The sequence below is a fragment of the Myotis davidii genome, unplaced genomic scaffold (genome assembly GCF_000327345.1).
Source record: "Myotis davidii unplaced genomic scaffold, ASM32734v1 scaffold238, whole genome shotgun sequence".
In the NCBI taxonomy this organism is placed as follows: Eukaryota; Metazoa; Chordata; class Mammalia; order Chiroptera; family Vespertilionidae; genus Myotis; species Myotis davidii.
The window spans coordinates 7,209,256-7,217,647 of record NW_006293779.1 but is presented as its reverse complement, the minus strand read 5'-3'; positions in this window follow the sequence as shown (position 1 = coordinate 7,217,647).

The window sequence follows — 8,392 nt, the reverse complement described above, 5'->3', positions numbered from 1 at the left end:
GCGTCGACTCTATGGTTCGCGGGCCTGGCCAGCCCTCTGAGAAGGGGGATGGGAAACCCCCGAAGGCGCGCGGTGGGAGCCCTTCCTCTCTGCCAGGCCCGGGTACCCCAGCGACCCCGCCATCACCCCAAGGTGACTTGGTCTGAGCTCGGAGCCAGGGCGGGGGATGGAGCGGGTGCCCGGTGACGAGGTCGCGGTGACCTGAGTTGGAATCTCGGAGATACCGAAGGCGAGACACCGAACTTGGGTAGCACTTTTCATGGCTGTAAAAATGAGTGACAGGTGTGATCAAATAGATCTGCTCGGTATCCGGCACACAGTTAGGCTTTAAAAAGAGCAAACACGAGAACCCCTGCTCTTTACACAAAGCAAGGCAGGGTCTTTTTCTAAACCCCTGGCCAGCGGGAAGGCGGAGCCACAAAGAACCAACTCTTCCCACTGAGCGCCTCCTTCATCGCTGCCGCCCCCGCCCGCGCGAGAATGAAGACACAAAGCTGAACACAAATTTTTTTTAAGTTGTGATTTAACTTTCAAAGGAAAAGATTAAAGCACGCGATTGCTATGAAAAAGAAAGCTCTGCTGTAAAGTAGTGGTTATGTTCATTTCAAAAATTCTCAGCACATGAGCGATAGTCTACTATTTATTGGGAATACTGTTTGCTACACTAAGAAAAATTGGAGACTCATGAAAAGTCCTGTAAAGATCGCCACGCTGCTTCAACACTGGAGCATTCTAGCCATCCAACCTCCCAGTGACCCTGGGAATGGATAGTTTTTCTATTTGGGGAGCAGTGCAGGTTCCAGGAAAGCAGACACATCTCTCTTACACTGATTTGCATACCACACCCTCCTCTAGACTCGATCCAGAATTTAAAATCTGGGTGTGGAGATCTTGTAATGGCACCAGACCTAGGCTTTTCTGTATCAATTCACTATGATCATTGAGCAGAAAAAAAAACACAACAACAACAGTATCATTTCCTGCAAAAGAGGCTGGCTTTGAGTATTATAGAAGTGTCCCGAAGGCTCCTCAAAGCATGCTGCAGCCGGTACCACCCACCCTAGCACCAGGGCACCAGGTCCCTGTCAGTGATGGGTCCAGCCTCCTCGCTTCTGTCAGTGTGGCCCCTGCTCAGTCACAACACCAATTTGCCACCCAGGCCTACACTGGGTCTTCGCAAGACTCAACACTTTACCCTGGATACCCACCAAGTCCTACCAAGATCAGCCAGTATTCCTACTTGTACTGTGAGCATGAGGGTGAAGGGGTCATGGCTGCCTTTTCCTGGCCCTGAGTTCTTCATAATCGGCTATGATGAGCTTCTTCCTTACCCTCTCTCAAAACTCCTTAGCCAACAACTTTCTCTGCCTGCGCTCACTGAAGCAAGGTTTTCTCTGACTGCACTGTTGTCGTCTCCCAAAGCCTGCCCTATTTTTTAATTCTTTTTGTTTTGTTTTTGTATTCCTCGCCCGAGAATATGTTTTTATTGATTTCAGAGAGAAAGAAAGGGAGAGGGAGAAAGAGAGAGACATTGATGTGAGAGAGCAACATGGAGTTGCCTCCTGTATGCACCCCAACCAGGGATGGAATCCCCAACCTGGGTAAGTGCCCTGACCAGGAACAGAACCTACAACCTTTTGGTGTATACGACAACCCTCCAAGCAGTTGAGCCACACTGGCCAGGGCTATTTTTTTAATTCTTTATTTTTGTGAAAGCAATTTTGGTATTTGGAAGAGTTCAGGTGCCCATCTTCTGCAGTCACCAAGAAAGAAAGATCATTCTGAAGTTACTCTTTGAGAAATATGTTCTCTGACTTTATTTCTATAAATGATTTCAAATAATGAAAAGCACCCTGAAGAAGTGTGTGGTATGCAAATTAGCATACAGAGGCTTTGGATGCTTTCCTCTTTGTTTTGTTTCTGTGTTTGTTTTTGTAGTCCTAGCTGGGGAAAGCCAGGTTCAGAGTTGAGTTACTATAACCTATACCATTTTTTAAAATATATATTTTATTATTGATTTCAGAGAGGAAGGGAGAGGGAGAGAGAGATAGAAACATCAATGATGAGAGAGAATCATTAATCAGCTGCCTCCTGCACTCCCCACATTGGGGATCAAGCCCACAACCCAGGCATATGCACTGACTAGGAATCAAACTGTAACCCCCTGGTCCATAGGTCGACGCTCAGCCACCGAGTCATGCCAGCTGGGCATAACCTATTCCATCTGTTAACAACAAATATTTACTCTAAGCCTAACTGGTGTTAAGTACTATGCCAGCTCAGGAATAGGGAGTTTTTTAAAAACAACAACAACATAGCTCTGGCAAGTGGTCAGTAAGCTGCAACATGATGTTTTAAGGAAGAATGGGGTGGAGACCTCTCATTCAAGCAGCGATGTTATGGGAAGCCTCTGAGAGGTCATGACTCCTGAGATGTATCTTGAACCACAAAATGGAGAAAGGAAACGTTATGGACAAAAGAAAGGAAGACTTGAAAAAGGTATGGAAACCTTGCTTGTTTTTTTTCACAAGATGATCTGCCTTGCTTTCTTTTTTTTTTTTTTTAATATATTTTATTGATTTTTTACAGAGAGGAAGGGAGAGAGACAGAGAGTTAGAAACATCGATCAGCTGCCTCCTGCACATCTCCCACTGGGGATGTGCCCGCAACCCAGGCACATGCCCTTGACCGGAATCGAACCTGGGACCTTTCAGTCCGCAAGCCGATGCTCTATCCACTGAGCCAAACCGGTTTCGGCTGCCTTGCTTTCTTACAACTTTTTATAATCTTTAAATTCCCTCCTTAATTTTACATGCAGAAAAGAAGCTGCAACCTGCCATTCTGCAGAGCTTTTGAGATCTGGCTTCCCAGAAATTGTCAGTTAAGCTCAAATAAACTCATAAAAATTCTCTACAGGTTTGGACATTTTTTTATATTGACAGCATAGTCTTATATGTACAAAATACCACAGAAACTATTTTTTTATATTTTAATTGATTTTTAGAGAGAGAGGAAGGGAGAGGGACAGAGGAGGAGAAACACTGATGTCAGAGTGGAACATTGGTCTGCTGCCTCCTGCATGCCTCAAACAGGGGATCCAGCCCACATCCCAGGCATGTGCCCTGACCGGGAATGGAACTAGCCCCAACCTTTTGGTGTACAGGACAACTGAGCCAAACCAGCCAGGGTCAGAATCGATGTGAGAGAAACACATTGATTGGTTGCCTCCTGCATGAGCCCCGACCAGGGCCCGGGCTGAGGAGGAGCCTGCAACCAAGGCATGTGCTCTTGACTGGAATCAAACCCAGGACCCCTTAATCCGCAGGTTGACACTCTAACGGCTGAGCCAAACCGGCCAGGGCCAGAATCTATTTTAAAACATACAACTGTTAGAGCTGTATGTTTTTAAATTCAGCAAAGATTCTGGATTTAAGAACAAAATCAGTAGCATTTCTATATGCTAATGATGAAAAATCTAAAAAGGAATTAAGAAAGCAATTCCTATGACAACTGCATGAAAAAGAATAAAATATTTAGGATCAAGGAGGTATAAGAGTTGTACACTGACAACTAAAAAATACTGCTGAAAGAAATTAAAGAAGACCTAACTAAATGGAAAGAGACATCCATGTTCATGGATTGAAAAACTTAACGTTGTTAAGATGTCAATATTCCTATAATAGATCTATTGATTCAATGCAGTCCCTATCTGAATCCCAAAGGCCTTGTTCTACAGAAATGGAAGAGATGACCCTAACTGTAAGGTATCTGGAATTGTTAACAGCAGAGTTTGCCCTCAGTCCTTGAGTTCAGCTAAGAAAGAATTCAGAGTCAAGTTCTCTGGAGTAAGAAATTTACTTAGAAAGTCACAGAGGTAGAAGTGAACCAGCTGGGCTACATGAACTCAGGAAACAAGGTACAGAGGTAAAGGAAGGGCCCCTGGAGCTTAGGAGAAAGAAAACACACCTGAAAGAAGAAGAGAGGAAAAGGCTCAGGAGAGAGAGAGAGAGAGAGAGAGAGAGAGAGAGAGAGAGAATGTGCTCTATGTCATTTTAAGATTTTGTCTGTTTTCCAAAGGCAGGGATTTTAGGGGAACTCTCAGGGGAGCACTTCAATAGAATATTCATCAGCTTCCCTCATGTGTTGTTTCAGGATTGTGGTCTCTACTGATTGGTCAGCAGTAGGGTAGAGGGTCATTCATCATTGCAACTGGTCCTGGTGTCAGCCCTGGCCCTGATGTCAGCCCTGGCATTGCTTCATCTGGTTTTGCTGCTTTTTTGAGCCTGGCGTTGAAACACACTGAGGTCTAAATGTTATCTCTAGTTTGACCAAAACTCTCTCTGTGGTCAGTAGACCCAAGGCTTTATTCCTAAGATTATTTGATGTAGGCCAGAGCCTCATTGTCCTGGAGGCTGGATGCTTAAGGGAGCAGTTGTGCAAGGGCTTATATAGGAGTCCTATGAGGCCATTCTCCAGCCCCCTTATTCCTCCTCTCAGAGTGTCTAAGCCGCAAGACTAGCAATATGGAAGGTCAGGGGGTCCAAACCGAATGACTATAGACATGCTAGGGGAGGAAAGGTCACCTTGGGAGTAAGGTCCTAGCCTATAATCCTTCTTTTCCCAGTTTTGCCCATTGCTAGGCACCTGCAACTTTCCACCCTGGTGACATTCCATACTTGGCCTATCAGTCCTGCTCTGCTCATGTCTGTCTTACTGCCTACTCTATTAGAACGACCCAAACAATCTTGAAAAAGAACAAAGTTGGAGGGCTCAGAAAAAAGAGGAAGGAAAGATGGAAGGAAGGAAGAAAAGAGAGAAAAAAAGAAAAGAGGCCTCCTATAAGAGCCAAAGAAAGCCTCTGCAGGAAGGAATCAAAGTGACTCCTTAGCGCAGGCTTCAGCGGACAGGATTTCTGGAGCACTGGTTTGGAAGGAGAACTTGCCACAGGATCCCAGAACCAATCACTGAACAGAAGAGGAGTTGGAAAGGTTGCCCAGGTGCCTTTACCTGGGTGGGGATGGCAGGGGTCTATAGTAAGGCCCAATCTCATTTGCATCCTGGCACTAAAAACTGTCAAGTAAAACACAAACCTGGACTTAGGCAAATGAGACTTCTTTTGAAAAAAATTATTGCAACGGTGAGAAAAGAGACGACTCTATTGCAATATGGTAGAAGAGCAATTCCTGTGGGGGAAATGCTCAGCTGTCAAAACAAAACAGAAACAACACCCAGCTTTCGGTAGAGAGACTTTACTGTAGGACGTTATTCCAAGAAGAAAGGGAATGAGGCAGTGGGGTGTGAGGTGTGCGGAGGTGACTATGGCTGCAGGGGAGCTCTGTGCACAAGATCTGCCCCTGTCTCCCAGGTCAGGCGGGCATTTCTTTTCTAGGAACAAAGGCTAGAAAGAACTGGCTGCGGGGAAGGGGGCTGAACCTGTGGAGGCGGTAGTGGCTCGCACTGAGCTCAGAGAAGGTTCTACAGGGAAGTCAGCCTGTTTTCAGGAGCGGTGGCCCAGGTTGAGGGTGGGTCAACGTTTCGGGGGCTGGAGGAAGCGGGGAAGCTTAACAAAAGTTTGGTCAAGTCAGGGTAGCTGGTATTTTGTCCACATCGGTCAGTAAGGACAACCAGTTCAGCTAATCACGTACGGGGCCAACAGGGGAAGCGGAAGGGTCTGTGGATGACCTGTCATGGGCACACAAGGGGCACCCATGAGTCTCATCTGAATCGCCCGGGGAAGGTGGTTCCTGGCTGTAGACCCTTTCGGGAACACAGGGAGGTGGAGAGACGGCCTTAACCGTCGCTTTCCGGAATCTCAGCGTTCGGGTTCAAGTTCAACATGGTCAGCATGCAGGGAATCCTCTCCCCCATTCAACCAAAGGCTGACGAGGGGCAGCGAGGAGGAGAGGCGGGGTTCAGGTGAGCCCACGCCTAGCTCCCCGCGGCGTCAGCGCGGGGCGAAGAGGCATCTAGCCGCGGGGCCGGAGGCAGGAAGCAGGTGGCCGCCCCGGAGCGGTCATTTAACCTCTGAAATTCCAAGAACTAGTTAGACTTGTGAAGAGTCCCTTTGAGGATCAAGGGCCAACTACAGTGACAATAACAGGAACTGTTGCAGTGTCAGACTCTGCAGAAAGCTTTTCATGGATTATTTCATCTTATACCTTTGAAGTTAGTTGAGGTGGTATACAAGTTTGCATTAAAATGTAAATGTATAGGAATATCCCTACCACAAAGAATCCTCTCTATACTTAATAGTAATTATCTCTAATGACTCTACATTGGCCTTTCATAGCGGGCGGCGGCGGGGTGAGACCCCTGCCCAGCCCAGCCCAGCCCAGGTGAGCCCGGCTCTCGGCCGCGGGCTGCTGGCTTCCTGGCTGCCAACTCCGGGAAAGCACAGCATCAGCTGGTTTTCTGGTTCCGAAGACGCTCAGAAACTTCGAGTTCTGTGCTGTCAAAATGCCCCTGTTTCCAAAGGCGACCGCGGCCGAGGCGCAGCTCAGGGAGCCACGGCGCGTCTGCTCGTCCGCTCGGAGTGGACGTTTCCTAGCGAACTTCATGCCCAGCCTCCCACAACGCACTTTATTTTGCACTTTTCCTACTAAAATTCTTTTTTCCTGTGTGTCTGTTTTCCTTTTGACTCGCAGTTCATTGTGTGGTGTTCAGTGTTGGTTCCTTCGTAGGTAACGTGAGATCAGTTGAAAATAAAGATGGGAAACTTGTAATCTGTATTGATGTCAGTGCGGAACTGTCAAGTGTGATTGTAAGGGACGTGAACACCAACCTGCTTACTTCATAGTCACGGCTCAGGGATGTTTGGGGAGTATTTACAAGTTTTTAAATGATAGTTTCGTTTTAATGGGACAGACTTTAAAAACTGGTGTTGTGTTTTCTATGTAAATACGCTGAAAGTCTCATTGACTTAAAATGCAGTTTAATTCAATGAATGCTGAGCATCCATGTAGAACAGTAACGTTAATGCTAGGCACTGGTGGAATCCAAAAAATGAGTGAGAATTGTGTGCAGGATGGAGACAATGATTAAACACAAATAATAATGATACAGGCAGAATACAGTGTTAACAGGCACTGCTACTGACTCCTAGACCTGCACTGTGGTAAATACTTTACATGCATACTTACTTAATACTTAATGTTTATTACTTAATTGTCATTCAAATTTTTTAGTACCTACTGTGTGCTGAATGCTAATGATTTTGATATAGTAGGCAGTTGGATAGACATGAGCAGAGTAGGAACCATAGGCCAGGTACAGAAGGTCACCAGGTTGGAAAGCCCTGGGTGCCTAGCAACCGGGAAAACAAGTATTGCAGGGTGGGACTTGTCCCCAAGTTGACCTTCCTCCTCTGGCCTGTCTCTAGTCATGTGGTAGAACCCCTTAGAGCAGTGGTTCTCAACCTTCCTAACGCCACGACCCTTTAATACAGTTCCTCATGTTGTGGTGACCCCCAATTTCATTGTTACAAATTGAACATAATTAAAGCATAGTGACTAATCACAAAAACAATATGTAATTATATATGTGTTTTCCGATGGTCTTAGGCGACCCCTGTGAAAGGGTCGTTCGACCCCCAAAGGGGTCGCGACCCGCTGCCCTTGGAGGAAGAACAAGGGGTCTGGAGAATGGCCTCATGACACTCTTGTTCAAGCTCTTGTACTAGCACTCTCTTAAGCAGTAGGTCTCCAGGGCAGTGGTTTCTGGCCTGTATCAAATCATCGTAGGAACAAAGACCTGGATCTGTTGACCACAGAAACAGTGTTTTGGTCAAACTAGAGATAACACTGAGGCCTCGGCTGTGTTTTAGCCCCAGGCCCAGAAAAAAAAGCAAAACCAGAAGAAGCCATGCCAGGGCTGACATGAGGACCAGCTGCAATGACTAATGACCTCCTACCCTAGTGCCGGCCAATCACAGAGACCCGGACCATGAAAGAGCACACCTGGAAAGCTGATGAATATTCTTTTGAGGTGCTCCCCTGAGACTTCTCCTAAAATCCCCAACTTTGGAAAGCAGATAAAATCCCCTAAGATCAGTGGTTCTCAACCTTGGCTGCACATTAGAATCACCTGAGAATCTTTTTAAAATCCTGATTTCTGGGCCTCATCCTCCGGAAATTCTGTTTCTTTGTTATGGGGTGGGGCCATAACATTAGTAACAAAGAAACAGAATTGCCGGAGGGTAAGGCCCAGAAATCAGGATTTTAAAAAGATTCCCAGGTGATTCTAATGTGCAGCCAAGGTGGAGAACCACTGCCCTAAGATGAAGGACCCAGTCAGTTCACACACACTCCAGTGTGAACTCTCTCTCACTCTCACTTCCTTACACGCCTGCACCTTTCTGCACCCCCCACCCCCACCTTGCTTCCTTTCTCCTAAG